The following is a 20,135-nucleotide window of genomic DNA, read 5'->3' as shown; positions in this document are numbered from 1 at the left end:
GGACATCTTGTCTTGGAGAAATGTTTATTAGTATATTCATATTTGCATATTTGTTGTTACCGGCAAATAGGTCCAGGTTACACCGGCAAGTTTATCTTTTCCAGATCAGCACAACATGCTATGGAGATGATTAATTATCGTTGTAAATTTATTAAGTCGACATGTTGAATCGGTTATTGCATTGGATATAGTATTGTTTGTAAAATGTTTTTATTATAATATCTTGTAGAGTCGACCTACTAAAATTGGTCTTAGGTTAAGGTATAAATGTAAGATCTTATTTGTAAGATCAAATATGGAATGCAAAAAAGGATTGTGTAAATTTATATGTGAGAATAAGCAGAGCTATACACATAGACATCATTTGAAGATTGAAGGAGGTTTTTTGTGAAGACAATCAGATCTACACTAGTACTGAATCCAACATATGAAGATGCTATTTTGTGCAATACATTCTTATTGGATTTAACTATCCAACTATAGTCAGTGTGACTCCCATTTTGTGATTGAGTAGTGACCTCTAGGTGCTTGGCCTTTCTGCATGTGCAGACCCCATTTATGTACACTTACTATCTGTAGTAGTATCATTTGATTATGCATAAGGTTTCCCACCATGGTTTTTCCCCTTACAAGGATTCCACATACAAATATTGGTGCTATGTGTTGTTGATGACTTTGTCTTTATGTTTCATGCACTAATCCTTACCGGTATAGCAATTGAATCTCAAAACTATCTACTGACATATTAAACTAGTTTACCGGTATTAAGTATTAAGTTGGTTAAGTTGTTTTTGGTTTGAATTTATTTGACAACTGATTCACCACCCCCCCTCTCAGTTGTCTTTGGGACCTAATAGTTTGTTAGATTTGTGATGAATTTTCATCTAAGTGCCGACAAAATCAACCATCAAAAACTCAGCGTCGGATCGGTAGACGATGCCATACCTGTCAGAAATACGACAATCCAATAAAATTTGTCGACGCTGTATGTCCGCCGATTAGATCATCGGTCGAAAGCTTGGTAGTCATCGTAATTCTAACGATGATAATTTTTATCAAAAATAAATAATTATTATCGATGTTAGCATTTCCTTCCTTCGATGGCTCTTTTATATCGATGAGACATCATTGGGTCTCATCGATACCTTTTGAATTTGGATCAATGAGACCTAGTGATGTCTCATCGATATAAAAGAGCCATCAAAGGAAGGAAACACCAATGAATTCCAGAAAGGACTCACTGAAGATAATAACTTCATCGACAAAAGATATCAAAGAAAGTAGAGAGGGTCTTCATCGATGGGAAAAGTTCTCGAGGAAATAATACTATCGGTGCAACATAAAAAGGACCCACCAAAAGGAGCATTTTCATCGAAAGAATAATATCGATCTGACAAAAGGAAGCTATATCGATAAAATATATCAATGAGGATATAGGTTTCGAGGAGGTTAAAAATCATGTTCTTGATATGTGTGGTTTTGCCGATGTAAGTTTATCAGTGAGATAATAGAATCATTCGTCGATAGGGCATAGTGATATCAATGAAAGAAGTATTTTGATGGAAAAATAAAGGAGCACACTGAAGCCCAAGGTTTCTTCGACATAAGACCCGATGAATATCAGATATGTTTTGATGAGGAGATAGCCATACTGAACAAATATAGTATTTCGATGAAGGGAAAAAATACTTGATCGAAGTAATATTTGAAACAAAAGTATTTTCGATAAAAACAAAGAGATCAATGGACTAAAGAAACAAATGATCGAAAGACATATCCTCATCGAAATGATTATTGATTTTCACAAAAATCAGAAACGAATCCCATGGAAGGTCACATCGCCATTAAATTCAAATGTGTGCCTGAGTGACCATTGTCCAAACTACCATTACTAACTGATTAAATATGCCATAAGTAGTGGATCAACATCAAAGGACACAACATTAAGGAATTCATAGGCGATGAACTGAAAGTAGGAATTGGAAAAATTCACAGATAAAGCTCAGTAATTCAAAGTAAGTTGTTTGCACACAGACCTCTTTTTTAAAATTAAAATGGAATCATCATCTAAAACTAATAAGACCAGAAAGGGAAAAGAACCTATTGTTGTAGAAGAAAAACCTAAAAGATAGAAAAGGGAAGGTTGTTCTTTGGCCCAAGACCTGATTGACCAGTGGCCATCATCTAGTTTGAGGTCCAAGAAGATTAGAGCTGATGAGGAAGGCCTGGAGGACTGGTTTGAGGATCTTGGAGACATATGGATAGAATTGAGAGGGTATGAATTATTCATATATGGGTACAACAAAAGAGTTTCCCCTCAACTTATCAACAATTTATGGTGATTGAACTTAGGAAGGTTAGCTGTGGCTAATGCATCCGTGAATGTGGAGCTCATGAAGGCATTGGCAAACAATTATGACCCTAAAACCAGGACCATATATAACTACATGGGTGAGACAATTCTTGCAATCAGAAAGGAGGTTATTGACAGTGTGTTCGAGTTGGATTGGGGATTTGAAGAATTGATTGACCTCAAGAAGTTAACAAGTGAATATTTTAACCTAGAGCACATTTACAAAATGTGGAGACTCTCTATACATAGACCTAGGAATGCAGGGTCCTTAGTGCCACTAGGTCAGGATGACAAAACTCGCTATGATGTCAACTCTTTCCATCCATATTTCAAGTATACCTATTACTGTGTTGCCCAAGTGCAAGGGATAAAATCCCATCCTTTGATGGATGTTGCAGCCATGGTCATTTGTGTCAATTTGCAGTCTAAGGACCTCCGCTTCTTTGATTTTTCTGCTTATTTAGTTGAGGTTTTGAATCATGGGTTAAAAAAGTTAAAGGGGGATGTCATCAATGTTCATTTCAAGCATTATTCCTTACTAATGCATATGCTATTGTATGTGGGCCAAGATGAAGGGTTATGGCCAGAAGAGTTATGTGTTAGGACATATGACAATGGTGGGATGAGAAAACCAGTACAACTATGGGTTTCTTCATGGGATCAGAGGTATGCGAATAATCAATATTGGCATTTTGAGGAGTTCTTTGTCAAGCCATTATATAGACTGTTGGGATACCCATGCGATCATGCCCTTGCACCAAAGTTTCAAAGATTCCTAAGACCAAAATATTTCATTGAGGATCCCTCAATTGAACACAATTGGGGAGATTGGTATTATTTTTCAGACTGCACACAAGTCAGGGTATACAAGTTTGGAGGGAGACCATACATAATACCACTTACAATCCCTAATAGAGTGGCTTGTCTAGATATTGTGAGGCAACTATCAATAGTGAGTACAGAACATCTGACAAGCCATGGGAAACAATCAATTGTACCTGGGTTGTTAGTATTTTAAGATTTTATTATGAAAAGTTCAAAGAGTTATGGCCTGTTAAAGACAAGATTGGATTATTATGGCATGGCTATGGGGGATCCAAGGCCCACTTTTTCTCCTAAAGGATACATAAGGATAGCCCGGTCATCACAAAAGCTGAAGGCTGGAGAGCATAAATCCTACCTACCGGATGACCTCATTAAGAACATTGGTAGAGAAGAGGCTAGAGTGAAGCGAATAAAGTTTGAGAAAGTAATGTAGGCTTATAAATGGAAGCTTTTTAGAAGGAAAATGGATGAGAACATGCTACAAAAGATTAAAGACCCCTTGCAGTTGGCCAACAAACTTGTGGAGCATGAATTGGAAATACTTGAGGGAGTCCCGCCTCATATTTTTAGGAATTACATTGATATTATTAGGAATAAAGAGTCTTTGGTTCATATATCTTCTGCTTCCACATCTGGCATCATTCCATTCACTCCTCGAGAGGATTACCCCCTGGTTATGAAGAGGATACACCAATAGACTTGGCAATAGGACAACTAAATGTCTGAGAAGTGGCTGACATCAGATTCCTAGAGCATGAGGATTTCATTGCTGATAGTGACTTCATGGCTTCCAAGGAGTTCACCGCATTCCTCTATCAACATAAAGGATCTCAAATTAGGAATAACATGAGAAATAGTGAATAAGAGCAACAACTTCAAAAGTTACAAGAGGAGATGGATCTTGTGATGAGAGAAATGACACCTAAGAATGGAAGACAATTGCTTAATGAAGCTGGTGTGCTATTATACTCTGGATGGGACATGAACTCTGCCTTGTTGTTTGATGGATTCCTCAAGAAACAAGACCCAAGTAGGCAAATGATGCCAAAAGAGATTGATAAACTCTTTAGAGGATCAAGATATGATCTAGATTAGAAGGCTCTTCTACAGTGGGGTATCTATCCCAAAGATCGAAGACCTATATTGGTTGATACAGAAGAAGCTTTTGGACATTTGATGGTGCAGTAGGTTGGAAAGACTAACCCTAGAACAACTGCCAAACTAAATTTGGATGTCGCTAAACTGAACCAAGATCAGATAGAGTTTCTAGTCCAAGAAAATTCTACATACAAAAGCCTATATGGGAAAACCAATGAAGAAAAACAAAGGCTGCAAGCAAGATTGCTTCAGATTGATACAGGTACCAGTCAAATAGGGATGACATATAATGTTGACAGAGATGCCATGGATGCCTTGACAAATGCTATGTATTGGAGGAATAGGGCCGAAAAGACATCTTGACAAGTAGAAAAGGTATGACAAAAGAGGGATAAGTTGATTCTGGAGATCATTGAACATAGGTTCAGAAGTATGATGCAAGTTGCAGAAATCTATTAGAAAACATACACTGGAACAATCAGAGCTTTGAAAGAGCATGAAAGGCTCAGGTCTCAGTTGGAAGACATGATGAATGACAACAGTCTAATTAATCCAGGTGAGAAAATTGAAGCCAAGGCTTACTTGAAGTCCCATGATGAATTGGCAAATCAATTAAGGAAAGAGCTTCAGAGGCTGGACGATGGGAATACCTCTAGGGTGCCCTCTTTTTATAGTAATGGTTAGTTAGTATCGTTCGAATAGTGGAAACAAGAGTTCATTGATGAGAATAATTGAGCAGTAGTAGAGTTGGATCGGGACAAATAATTGTCACTTTGTGTTAACCATATTCTATCCAATCATTTCCAGATAGAAAGCGACATGAGGACACTAAACAATAACATTCTAATGTATAAAGATGATAAGCACATTCAACACATAGGAATGTTGAACTTGTTTATCTTCCAGTTTGTTAACAAAAGTGCTAATTAATAGTTATGTGTTGAAAAGCCATGATGCTTGGTGACAATGTATACCCTCGTATAAATAATGGAACTTTTGTAACAATAAGGATCATTATAGAAGAAGTATAATATAGCCTCAGGCTTACTATTGTACCATTTTGTGAACATACATAATATAATCAGTCATCTTTCCTTTGTGTATATGATGTGGATTACTGCATCTTTTTGTAGGCAGTTGCTTGTGATATTATCTAAAGGAGATAAGGTTACTTGTGTTCTTCCAATAAAACTCTGTGTTTCATATTGTGGATTTGAATAAAAGATTTACTTGCAAATATAGTTTTGTATATAATGCATCTACATATTATCTCAACCATGGTGCGCCTACATATGTATATAGTTTTGTTTATAGGTGGAAAGCCTAAGGTTCAATGTCAAACTTGGTTGCTCTGATACCACATGTAATATTCCATATCTAGCATACACTTGATCCAACTAACTCACTTGTTTACTAACAAACTATCTAGCAAATTGCTTAATGTCTACTAAGAATAACGATCATAAATGACCATCATAAGATAGTTAACATACATTGGTTACAGAACTTCTAGGTTTAGCTGATCCAATTAGTTACATAACAGTCTCATGTCTATTGACATTAACGGTTTACAAGGACCTTCATAGGGTTGTGACATAACCTAACAAGCCAACTACTACAAATCCCCTATCTCTAACAAGCTTCAACTGTCACCATGGAATTAAACCTAATACAACATTGGTTCCCTTATTTATCTAAATTAACACATCATATTATCACTCAACAAAAAATACGGTTCTAATATATTTTTTTGTCTTTCTATATTCCCAAAAGTATGCATCTAATTAATGATAAGAATCCTTCTTCAGGTCTTGCAACCATGGAGACTGGTTATAATCTGATTATAACCGAGATGCATTGATTCCAAGATGAACCATATTCGGTTGAACTATGAGTTAAGAGTGGAAAACAAATAAACATAGAAAACAAATAAACATACAATAGCTACAAATTGTAGCAAGGTATTGTGACTATAATATAGAAACCATCCTAGGAGCCTCCAATATATCAAAAGTTGAGAAAGTAGCAAGCTTACTATACAAAGACAGTGATCACTATAAAGTTGCAGTCAAGTTCAAAGAATTGATTTGTGGGAACAAAGGGTTTCATATGGGGATAGAGCAGTCTCATGAAATATCATGATAGTCATAATCATAATCTAAAGAGTAGTCAAATCTTCAAGATAGATTGGTGATAGTGCAGTCATTCTATTGAGCATCAAATATGAATTAAGTAAAATATCTTGATTTGAGAAATTAAATCATAGAAGCCATCTCTCTTTGGAAGAAATCATCATTTTCATTGATACCGTAATAACCCATAAGTTATCAAACAAGTCTAAAAGCATTCTATTAAAGTATATAAGATTCAAACAATATCAATGAGACCCAGCGATGTCTCATTGATATAAAAGGGGCATCAAAGAAAGAAAATGCCTATGAACTTCAGAAAGGACTCATCGAAGACAGTAACTCCATTGATAAAAGATTTCAAGGAAAGTGGAGATGGTTCTCATCGACAAGAAAAGGTCTTCGAGGATATAACACTATTGGTGCAAAAAGACTCACCAAAAGAGATGGTCCTGTTATCACTGTTTAAAAAAATGGATGTTCTCGGTCCATAATTGGCTAATTTTGTTGAAATTTTGAGTCTGGTATTGGCCTTGTTACCTCCATTTTGTTGTAAGCCAATGGGAAGGTTTAAGGGTTTTAAGTTTTAACCTTCAAGCTGTCAGAGTAAAATCCTGGTTCTCATTTTGTGTTACTTTTTACCACTTAAGTGATGGGTGCGTTTGTCATGAGAAGTGTCCCCCCATTGTTATTTACCTAGACAGTCCCTTAAATATTTTAAATTTTATATGCCTATTACTTTTCCTTTTTTCTAATGTTTATCGAGCCCTGTAAGTCTCATGCAACTCTTTGTTGATCCAATGGCCCGCATTTATTTGTAGTCAGGAGATGCTCATGGTTTACTTATTGTGAAGCAGCAAAAAGAGGTAGGCTTGGGCGAGGTGGTCAATACAAGGAATAAAAATAGTGCAAGTCCCTAAGATCTAATGGCTCGCATTATTTCATGGGATGAAGATGATCATGAGTTACCTATCGCAAAATGGAGAAAAGGAAAGTGGGTCCATGTGGTAGTAAAGCTAAAGTTAAAGACCGATCATTTCTCTTTTGATTGGATGGATTGCATGGTTTTGTGGGACAAAGATGATCGAGTTTTACCCTCCGTGAAATAGCGAAAAGTGGCAGATCCCAGAAGTAGGTAGGTTTTCCAAAGAGTAAAGAGTGGTTGGTTCAGAGAATGATCAATGACCTGCATTGATTCACGGCCAAAAGGTGCTCAAGATTTAGCCTTCGTGAAGTAGAGAAATGACATGGCAGTCTAGTTAGCGGTCTAGGTGGTTTAGGTGGAAAATCAGAAAGTCACACGTGACCTTGAGGTTAAGTAAATCAAAGAATAAACTTGGCGACTAGGTGTTGCGGCCAACAGACAGATTGAATCATACCGCCAATGAAGAGGTGACCTATCAGGCACATGTGGTAGTTTAGAAGTGGATCCCATGGAAGTTTTTCGGCAAGTAAGAAGTTGCCACTGTTGGCATATGGACACTCTAATGAGACATTATGTGTGATTGAAGGTTTTGTCATTGATGGCAACCTTGCAATCCTATGGCACCGGCAAGACATCATACCGACAAAGCATTACACAAGCAACCTTGCAATCCTATGGCACTGGCAAGACATTCTACCGGCAAAACATTATTCAAGCAAGACAGTGCACCAGCATCAGCAAGAACAATCTACACCAACACCGGCACAGAAGAAAAGATGTACACTAGCATAGAAGAAAAGATGTATACCGGCACAGAGGCCGACATGATTTTTGATATGTAATATTTTGTTTATTATTGTAAGCCAACTTGGAAAATTGTAAAATGACTCTTGTATATAAAAGAGATCATTGTAGACATTCGTAGTAGATGAAAAAAGAAAATATAGAAAATTATTAGGCAGACCTAATGTGTGAATTATAGGTCAAGGGTATATGCAAAGAACAAGAGCAAGAACCGGTACTGAATCTGGCATTGAAGATGCTATTGTAAAGTAGTACAAAATATTGGATTTGTATAATCCTCATTGTAAGTCAGTGTGACTTCTTATTGAGCAGTGTGCTCTAGGGAGTTGGCCTTCCTGCATGTGCAGGCCCCTATTGTAAGTAATATTCTCTTATTGGCTAGTAAGTGAATATTGTGGGTCACAAATCCCACTGAGGTTTTTCCCACACTGGGTTTCCTCATTAAACATCTTGTGTTATGGTGTTATTTTCATGTGGATGTTTTTGATTCTGTTAATTACATTAATTCTTGCATACCAGTATACTGTTACTTTATGTTCTGCATGTTCTGTTTTAAGAAAATGTCACTATCGGTCAGATACTGAGTCACCCCCCCCTCTCAGTATCTGTGGGAACCCTAACAATTGGTATCAGAGCTTGGTCCTCTATTTTTAGAAGCCTAATAGCTTGAGGAAGATCTTGACACCGGTAAAGATGGAAAATCTAATGAAGCAACTTGAAGGAGCTCTTATTGACTATGATGCAGAAAAGTTGAAAAATGTCAAATTAGAAGATGATTTAAAATTAGCTCATGACATTATTCAAGCACTTCAAGAAAATCTTACTGTTACAAGAAATAACAGAAGAGAACTTTGTGAAAAATTGCAAATGAGAATGATGAAAAGGAATCACTTAATGATATGATAAGCAAATTGAAACAAGAAATCTTGACAACAAAAAATGAAATGCAGGATATGACTATGAGATTTTGCAAAGAGATTGAGGACCGAAAGAAGAATGAAGAAGAATTGACCAGAAGACTAAATGATGCAGAAAATGAGAACAAAAGACTTAGCTATGAAAATGACATGTTGAAGATAGATTTGATGCATACTCAGAATGACTCGAATGAACTAATGAGACAAAAAGAAATCTTGGAAAGGGAATTGGAAACTGCAAATCAACACAAAGAAAAATTCAAGAAAAGCTCAGAAGAACTTGGTACCTTATTGAAGAATCAAAAACTCAAAGGTGACACTTCTGGAATTGGATTTGAAGTTGGAGAAAGCTCTTGTACTGCAAATACTTAGGATCACAGCAAACTTGTAAGACCTCCTAATACTTACAAATTCAATGGAAAATGCTTTAACTGTAATAAATATGGTCATAGGGAAAATGAATGGAGATCTAGGAATTATCAGAATATCAATCCTCCCACTGGTCAATGCTCCAAATGCAACAAAATTGGTCATAACTCTGAAAACTACAGAATGAATGTAAGATGTTATGTTTGTGGAAGATTTGGACATTTATCAAATCAATGTAGAACACAAACCGACATAGGTTATGGGAAAGCTATTCAGAAAAATAATGTAACTTGTTATGCATGTAACAAGATAGGTCATATTGCTAAATTTTGTAGAAGTAAAGGTACACCGGTAGATAACAAAAGTACAAGCTTGAAAGGTAAAGAAAAGGTTGAAGAGGTTAAGCAAGAATTCTCAAAGCAATGGATTAGAAAAGGTGATCTAAATATTGGGAATACTCCTCCACCAGTAGAACCAACTGTGTAGGGGAAAAAGCGAGACTAGGTTAACATGCCCTAATCCTACCTTTTGACACACATTGTGGAATACGAAAGAGCCTAGATGTATCACACAATTGGCTACTTCTTTTTGTGGAAGAGAGAGCCACGGGCTACCTATTAGGATTTCTATTCCTTTGTTGTAATTTAAAGATAAGATGATGCAAGTTCAATTCCTAACCCCAAAGTGCAAGTATGAACTAGTAACAAGATTGCAGAATTAAGATTAAACAATGGAAAGCTGTAAACACAAGGAAAAGATAAGAATGCAGATGCATACCCGGAGTTAAAATCTGAGTGAAAATGTTCAGGATGGGGGTGCGGGCGCCACTGTCCTGATTCTGCTTCTGAAACTGCTGTTTTGCAACCTGAAAAGCTGTCAGAAATGCTGAAACTTGCTGTCTGATAGAAGGACCAGGGCACCCAGTTCCCCTATCCCAGGGACTAGGGCACCCAACGCCCCTATCCTGGCAGGACCAGGGTGCCCCACGCCCCTGTCCTGGTCTTTTGTCCTGAAATTTGGTGTGAAGTTCTGTCTCGGTCCGCTTCCGTCGGATCTGCAACTTGCGACGTCCTTCGAATCTCAAAATCTGCACTTATATCTGAAAAGGTATGGTGGGCGGCTATATAGGGTTTTGCCTTATTCAAACCCCCACTTTGGTGATTTCCACCTCCATGAATAGCCAAGTTGTATTGTAAAACTAATGTGTGTGTAGACCTTGTGTGTGTGCAAGATCCTAAAATGCAAGTAAGCAAACTAGAGCAACCTAGAAAGTAAACCCTAATTGCTTGTAAATGATAATGTAAATGCTCCAAATCAAGATATAAAGTGATCTAAAGAATACAAATGATATAATGAGGCTTATGCAAAGACATGAAAACAACATGAAATCATACCCAACCCCAAGGGAGGGGTACAAGCCAATCTTCAATCGGTGATCCCTTATTGCTCTTCAATGTCTCCAAAGCCCTAAATGGATGAATGAAATTGATGAATTCTTGATGGATGGATGTTGAATGTTGTTGAAGTCTTCAAAGATCTGCTCTTTTGCTGCATAGAAGATCCCTGAAACCAAAATTCGGATCCTTTCAAATGAAGAAAAAGAGCTCTTATATATGAAACCCTAGGTCTTAATTTCAACTTTTGGCCAACCTAGAGATTGAATCTCCTGCCAATTTCTTGGGGTTAAGCTTTATTTTATGATTGGATCGCGCTCCTAAAATTTCGGGAAAAATGTCCAGGACCGTGTGCACTCTGGGCGCCATGGTCCTGACAACTTTTCACCAAATTTTCAGGGCCATCGGATATGATGATTTTAGAGAGAATCCTGAAGTTACAGCTGATTTCAAGATGTTTTGACCCCCGAAATCAAGCCCCGAAGTTCAAAATAGGACTTAATTAGGGTTTTTGATTAAATGATGTATTGGAAGAATAAAATGAAAGGGGCACACTTTAATGAAAGGGCCCAACTTTATGATATGGGAGATGATAAAATATAACCTTAGACCTAATTAATTTAATTAATTAAGTGCTAAAGGGGAAATGCAATGCAAAATGCAAAATGTGCCAAGGCGGGTGCTAGACTAGGTGTGAAATTGTACCACCCTAGCACGTGCGTACAATTTATGACGCTACATTTAGCCCCCACTTTAGCGGTCATATAAACACTACGTGCATATCCAAGATAAAGTACAAAAAAGTAAACATTATTTGAAAAAGGATATACCCATAAGTTGTCGGACGAAGCCCCCAGCGGTATCTGTAGTACACAGTTAGGAACCGCACCCTACAAAACACACGTTAGATCACAAAATCACCTAATGCTTACTAAGGAAGGTGATGAAAATTTGAGGGTAGCTATATGCCCTCCCCTGTTTCGGCTTGCTAATTTTAGTGAGTTGAAACAGGGTATCATGTTTACCATTTCGAATTGTTAAAGAATATTGATGACAAATGCTCACAAGAAGATTTGATATGAGATCAAAAACTAATGGAGAATCATTTGGTAAGAAAGAGGACTAAATCTCAATTCCAACACAACAAAGAGTGTGAGGGTTTGAGAGTTCTCTAACACAAGATGATGGATGTAAATGGAAACAAAATGCAAAGAGAAGAAAGGAAAAAAGCATGAATACACACATTGGTGATCCATGAGAAGAATAGTGAGAGAGAAAACATGGACCTCTCGCCCCTAGATCTTGTCTAGGTGATCCATGTAAGGGAGGGGAGTGAGAAAGTCTAGCCTTATGCCGCTAGTTCCACTCAACCTCGTAGATGTGTGTGTAAGGGAGGTTAGAAGCATCTCATAGGAGTCTATGCCCGAGTATGCTACACCCTGTATATGTATAGTACAAAAGCATGAAATCTCGCTCTAAGAGTCTGTGCTCTGGTTCCGAGAACTATCACCTTGCATAAAAGAAAAATGGAGACATCTCGCTCTAAGAGTCTGTGCTCTGGTTCCGAGAATGACCCATTGCTCAAAAAGTGTAATGTTTATGTCATAAGCAAAGTAGAACAAGGATACCTACCTTCATCGCAAAATAAGATACCCCAAAAGTGCAACAATGTCATAGATCCAAGCAAGAGAGTTTTGCACTCTTTAAGCAAGGATAAGATAGTTGAAAAAGGGATATCTTGTAGTATGTGTAAAGGAGATCCTTAGAGGAGAAGAGACCTTTGTACAAAAGACACCTATCCTCGAGAGGAATTGTCTTAGATAAATATAACATCTTCTAGAATAAGACAAAGAAGAGAATAAGAATGCAATACTTCCTTCTTTTGTGAGGTGAAAGTGATTCTTAATGAAGGATGACGCTCTTTTTAACCCAATTGGGAGAGTGAATTCATTATGGATGTCTTTTACCAAGTGCAAAAGAGGTTGTAGTCAAGGACTTACACCTTTTGTAAGAGAGAATCCTTGAACAAACAACAACAAATGCATACAAGGAATAACATCAAGTAATAAAGTTCACACCATCCACGAAATAGGAAAAAGTGGATCATTAGATAAAAATAAGGAAAGATCATTGCCTCCCAAGGATAAGGACAATGAGAAGGACTTACACAATCTTCTAGGGAGAGATTTAGACATAAGCAAAATGTACTACATAGTCACATGAGTTCATGCAAGCAAGACATTAGTGTATGTAAAATGCTCCTCACAAGAAGTGGGTAGGATAACAAAGAGAATACACATCTTCTCCCATATCTAGTAAAAGAGAATTCTAAAGAAAAGATGATCAATATTTCCACACTATTACCTCATAGGAACAAGAGATAACATAGAAAAATTAGGCTATTATGTTGCTTCAAAAATATGATTGCACTTGAAATTGTACCATCATGAATGACAATGAGCCCCCAGTAAATGAGCTACCAATGTCACATAATGATGAGAAACATAATAGCCATTAATGTTATTTAAAGACATGATAGATTGAATGAGGTATTTGAATATGACATGCTAAATGCTCAACTATAAGTGAGATCAAAAACATGTATAAAATGATAAAAATTGAAGAAGGAAAGTTATGAGAAATCTTAGAAGAAAGATGAGTGTAATTTATTAGAGCCTTATCCCTGGAGGAAAGGACTTTATGATGAATAGGAGATATAGATTCATAAGTGGATTTAGAAATTTGAGGGGAGTCATAAAGAGATTTGTTCATCGCCAAGATTTCCTTATGAGGGGAATGAGGGTTGATAGAAGTAGAAGATAATTTAGTTCAAGTGAGATCATCATCACTACTAAATATAGCATTCACATTGAGAGATGATCTTTTAGATGCTTTGGTGGGCTTAGAAAGATTATATCCAAGTCCAAATGAATATTCATGCATGTTATGTTCTAAAGGAACTTTAATTCCTTGTTCATTTGTGACACAACCATTTCCACTATAGCCGCTCTTAGCCAAAATATGAAAACCATGACCACAACAATTAGCTATCTTAGAAAGAGAAGGTGGTTTTTCATAAGACAAAGAATCAAATTCTTTAGAATTAGAGATGTGAGGAGAAGAAGTTTGAGAAGCGGCCACAAAATTATTGCTCATAGGTTCAGGTAAGACAGATTGATCTCTAGTTTCTTCCTTCTTTTTTACTTTAAGCTCTCTAGGGGGAACCCTATACTCACCTACAAAGGTGGGATTGAAATCAAGAGATCCCCAATCATCTTCTGCGAGAACCTTCTCAGGATCAAAAGCCTTTTCATGTGTAGATTCAAGTTGAGAAGAATCTTCTTCAGGAACTTCAGGCTCATCCAAAGAATTTTGATTATCAGAGGGTGATGATTCATCCATAGGTATCTTGTTTAACGAGTCATCACTAGAAGAGGAAGGCTTAGAAGAACTCCCTTTGGAAGCAGATGTTTGCAAACAAGCTTGAAAATTAGTATCACCTATCAAGGTATATGTCTTATTATTATAAATAAATTTAACTTGTCTATGCAATGTAGAGGGGACAACTTGCATACTGTGAATCCAAGGTCTCCCTAATAACAAGTTGTATGTTAGATTTCTTGACATAACATGGATAGGAGTAGGCAAAGTAACAGGTCCCACTATGATGGGTAAGGTGATAATACCTAATGAAGACTTAGCCACATTATCAAAGCCTTGAATGGGATGAGAGTCAGGCTCAATAAGGGATGTATCCACATTCATCTTATGCAATAGATTAATGCTACACACATTAAGGCCAGAACCATTATCTACCAGTGTTCATCTTATAGCAGTGTCATTTATGATAACCACAATCATCAAGGGATCATATTGATGTTGAATTTCGCTAGTAGGAAACTCATCTTGAGTAAACACAATTTGAGCTTTAGGATTCATCACAAAGTTAACCAAAGACACTATATTACTAGATGTATTAGGTGGAGGAACATTCAAATCTTTCAAGGCATCTTGTAACATTCCATGATGAGCAGAAGAAGTTTGGATCAAATCCCAAAGGGATATCTTTGCCGAAGTAGTTTTAAGTTGTTCAATAAGATCATAGTCCTTACTAAGAATTTGTGAAATACGAGGAGCTTGAGGAAGAATAGGTTGGGAAGGAGGAAGTGAAGTTGGGATAACTGGAGGAGGATTAGGTTTCCTATTGTTTCTTGTGTTATAGGTATGAGCAACCGCATTATAACTCTCTCTAGTCAGTTGCTTAGCATACTCAAAAGGGCTCTTAGTAGAATAACCTCCTTGCATAGTAATAATATGTTTCTTAGGAGTGCAAAAAGAATCATTAGCATAACCAACTTGAACCACTAAGATAGGCTTATTTAAAGGTTGAGAATTTTGAGAAGGACAAGCACCTTGGATAGTGAAGAGAGGTTTGTTAGGTGTTTCATTCACATGTATCAAATTGATTGAGGATGGTTTAGAGGAATGAACAAAAGTGTTGGAAGAATTGTTGATAGTCTTTTCTTGCACTAAAATCTTATCACAGATTAAATCAATTTTAGGAGAGAGACAAGGGGTAGGCATTGATGTTCTAGTAGGAAAAGTAATACTAGGAAAGGTCATATCATCCTTTATCATCAAAGGATCTACATGGGCAATAAACTCTCTAGGAGAAGGATCAACATTACTCTCTAAAGTCTCACTCTTGAGAGGGAGATCTTTGAAAGAGATGTTAACCATCTTGCCTTGAACTAGGGTTTCCTTATGAGTAGAACCAAGTTGAGGAAAGGGAGAATAATTGAGATTCAAGGAAGGTGAGAAACTATCAAGGGAGTTTTCAATCTTGATTTCATCCCCTTTGGCTAGGGTTCTCTCATGAGGTAGAGAATAATATACACCTTCTTCTAATGGTTCATCCCAAATAGAGAAGTTGTTGAAAGGAATGCTTGAAGTATTGTCAATTTCGGGAGAGGAGATAACATTGTTTATTAATTCCTCATCCTTAGGAGGGAAGGCATCAATAGACGTGTTAAACTCATACTCTTTCCTCAAAATATGTTCAATATGATCTTTAGGGGAGAGAGAATTAAGCAAATTGCTTATTATTTCATCTTCTTTCTCTAAGGGATGCTTATGGGTAAGACAAACTTTAGGAGAAGGTTAAGCATTTATCATTAATTCATCATCTCTAGTGGGAATTTTTTTGGAAAAGGAAATGACATCACTAGGGAATGTAGGGATAATGTCATCTTCTTGCACAAAAGGATCCTCATTAAGGGAGTTTTTTTTAGGAGGAACATGAACATATTTCTCCAAAGATTCATGCTTAGGAAGGAGATCTTTGAAAGAAGTGTTCATAACCTCTTGTTGCACTAACATGCCCCCATTGGAAGGACCAACTTTAGGAGAAAATAATTCAATGTCCACCAATACCTTTTCACTTAGAGAGGCATCATGTAGGGAAGGTGAAGCAACATTAATAAAGGTGTTTATGATATCGTTCTCTTCCCCTAGGATAGCTAAATAGGAAGGGCACATTTTAGGAGAATTGTCAAGATCACTCTTAAAGTCTTCATCCTTAGAGCATGGGAGAGTCTCAAAGGGATTGGTAGCAAGTCTTTTAGGCACTAAAATGTTCTTATAGATGGGGGGAGGTTCTTTAGGAGAAGGAAAAATTGAAACAAGGGAAGCTAACTCATTATCACATCTATGAAATGAATGCATCATGACATCAATTTTCCTCTTTCAAATGATAACACATGCAAAATAGAAGGAAATGTTTAATTTTAACCAATGCAAGCACTTAGAATGTAGATTTAGAAAATGAAATTTATGATTCAAATGAGTTCCTAAATCAGATTTAAAATTATTGATCCCAATTAAGCTATCCACAAGTTCAACTTTGAATTGAAAAATTAGGGTTTTAGCAAACATTTCCTCTAGATTTTTTTGAATCTTGCAAGAAATTAAAACTTGTAAATACAAATTTGAATTTGAAATAGCATAAACACTCAAATTTGAAAACATAAATCAGAATTAGAGAATATTGGAGTTCACGTCGGGTTCACCAAAATGTGTAGGGGAAAAAGCGAGACTGGGCTAACATGCCCTAATCCTACCTTTTGACACACATTGTGGAATACGAAAGAGCCTAGAGGTATCACACAATTGGCTACTTCTTTTTGTGGAAGAGAGAGCCACAGGCTACCTATTAGGATTTCTATTCCTTTGTTGTAATTGAAAGATAAGATGATGCAAGTTCAATTCCTAACCCCAAAGTGCAAGTATGAACTAGTAACAAGATTGCAGGATTAAGATTAAACAATGGAAAGCTGTAAACACAAGGAAAAGATAAGAATGCAGATGCATACTCGGAGTTAAAATCTAAGTGAAAATGTTTAGGATGGGGGTGCGGGCGCCACTGTCCTGATTCTGCTCCTGAAACTGCTGTTTTGCAACCTGAAAAGCTATCAAAAATGCTGAAACTTGTTGTCTGATAGAAGGACCAAGGCCCCCAGCGCCCCTGTCCCAGGGACCAGGGTGCCCAGTGCCCCTGGCCTAGCAGGACCAAGGCACCCCATGCCCCTGTCTTGGTCTTTTGTCTTGAAATTTGGTGTGAAGTTCTATCGCGGTCCGCTTCCGTCGGATCTGCAACTTGCGACGTCCTTCGAATCCCGAAATCTGCACTTATATCTGAAAAGGTATGGGGGGCGGCTATATTGGGTTTTGCCTTAGTCAAACCCCCACTTTGGTGATTTCCACCTCCACAAATAGCCAAGTTGTATTGTAAAAGTAATGTGTGTGCAGACCTTGTGTGTGTGCAAGATACTAAAATGCAAGTAAGCAAACTAGAGCAACCTATAAAGTAAACCCTAATTGCTTGTAAATGATAATGTAAATGCTCCAAATCAAGATGCAAAGTGATCTAAAGAATACAAATGATATAATGAGGCTTATGCAAAGACATGAAAACAACATGAAATCATACCCAACCCCAAGGGAGGGGTACAAGCCAATCTTCAGTTGGTGATCCCTTATTGCTCTTCAATGTCTCCAAAGCCCTAAATGGATGAATGAAATTGATGAATGATTGATGGATGGATGTTGAATGTTGTTGAAGTCTTCAAAGATCTGCTCTTTTTCTGCATAGAAGATCCCTGGATCCTTTCAAATGAAGAAAAAGAGCTCTTATATATGAAACCCTAGGTCTTAATTTCAACTTTTGGCCGACCTAGAGATTGAATCTCCTGCCAATTTCTTGGGGTTAAGCTTTATTTTATGATTGGATCGCGCTCCTAAAATTTTAGGAAAAATGTTCGAGACCGTGTGCACTCCGGGCGCCATGGTCCCAACAACTTTTCACCAAATTTTCAAGTCCGTCAGATATGATGATTTTAGAGAGAATCTTGAAGTTACAGTTGATTTCAAGATGTTTTGACCCCTGAAATCAAGCCCCCAAGTTCAAAAAAGGACTTAATTAGGGTTTTTGATTAAATGATGTATTGGAAGAATAAAATGAAAGGGGCACACTTTAATGAAAGGGCCCAACTTTATGATATGGCAAATGATAAAATAGAACCTTAGACCTAATTAATTTAATTAATTAAGTGCTAAAGGGGAAATGCAATGCAAAATGCAAAATGCGCCAAGGCGGGTGCTAGACTAGGTGTGAAATTGTACCACCCTAGCAAGTGCGTACAATTTATGATGCTACACCAATAAATGCTCCACTAGCAGGACAGAGCAGTGCTCCACTGGTAGGAAGTTCTTCATCTAATTGAAGAAAATTATCTTGAGGGTTTGGCAATCTAATGACACATGTGCTATTATTCCCTCAGTTAGAGAAAAGAAGTTGAAAATAACTCATTACTGGCAAATAAAGTTAAGCTAATACATTACCAACAAGAAATTAATGTGGTAGGTAGCAGAAAAGACTTTATAAAATAAGGTTTTGGCTCCATTTCACTTCACCGAGTATTCAAACTTTTAGAGAGCGCGAAGATTTCCGAGCTAAGGCATTCCGAGCAAAGAGGCAAAGCATCTCAGTAATCAATCCATCCAAAGGAAGAAAAAGGTATTTATCATCATGACATCCTCCTCTGCACCTGAATTCATAACAAACCCTACAGTAGTCAAGGTTATAAAATGCCCTAGGCTTGTATTTCAGCTAGTTCTCGAGGTAGCTAAGAAAGATGACAATACAGGTGCTTTTTCCCAAATTCCAAAAGGTGTTGTTTATGCAGAAGACCCTAGAATGTATATTCATTGCAGCATAGAGGAATTAGGAGATGAAGAACTTAAAACATGTATAAGACTATTATATGTGACAATTCTGGAAATGTAAAACCTGAATGTAAATTTGTTGAAACCCTAGGATTCACTGAAATCCTATGCATTCCTAAATTTCCCAAGGAAGTGATTAGGTACATGGTTCATTATTTTGGCTTGATTCAGTTCACAAAATTATAAAGGAAGTTGTGAAAGCAGTAACACGGTTACCTTCCACCGGTAACAAACCTGACAAGACTAAGAAGGTCTCCAATGACCTAGTAATGAATTTAACTGGTGCAACATCAGACAGAAGGTCTCTAAGGGTTAATGATGTGACCGATATAAATGTTAGATTTGTTAGCATGATTTTAGGGTACAAAGCAACTCATGCAAATAAACTTAATTCAGTTTCCAGTTTATGCATTAAGAGTGCTCATTATATGGTAAAAGAAAATGTGAAAATTGATCTATGTGAATGGTTAAAAGATGAGTTGATTGATAACTTAGCCAAAATCAAGAAGGATAAGAAAGGAACTTTTAGATTTGGAAATTTACTTGTATTCTTAATGCTACATATAACCAAACAGGTTCCCAGTATAGGCAACAAAGATTTTGGATATGCCATACTGGTAGGAAAACAATTATCAGACTTATGCAACAACATGGGTGAAAACAAGGAAAAGAATATCAATGAGTATTTTCAAGCACTAAAGGTCAAAATGAACAAAAGAATCAGACTATCATAGGAAATTGTCAACAAATACAAAGATGACATATGCTTTGTTATAAAAAAGGATGAAATATGGATGGAAGCAGTCATCTCTAGGACAATATGGGTAACATAAATGGGCTATGAAATAGATGACCGCATAGTGGAAACTTATGCCAAAGCACTTCTGGAAGCCCCCAATGAACCTAAAGAAGAAATATTTGGTAGTGCTGAGACCATACAAAGCCAAATTCAGTCAAAGAAAAGAGTGAAAAAGGTTGAAGCATCTGTGAGAAAAGGATCCAGCCAAGCAAAATCCATAAAGGAAGATGTATTAAAGA

The sequence above is a fragment of the Cryptomeria japonica genome, chromosome 9 (assembly GCF_030272615.1).
Source record: "Cryptomeria japonica chromosome 9, Sugi_1.0, whole genome shotgun sequence".
NCBI classification, from domain to species: Eukaryota; Viridiplantae; Streptophyta; class Pinopsida; order Cupressales; family Cupressaceae; genus Cryptomeria; species Cryptomeria japonica.
The sequence above is the reverse complement of the archived record's forward strand: the minus strand, read 5'-3'. Positions refer to the sequence as shown.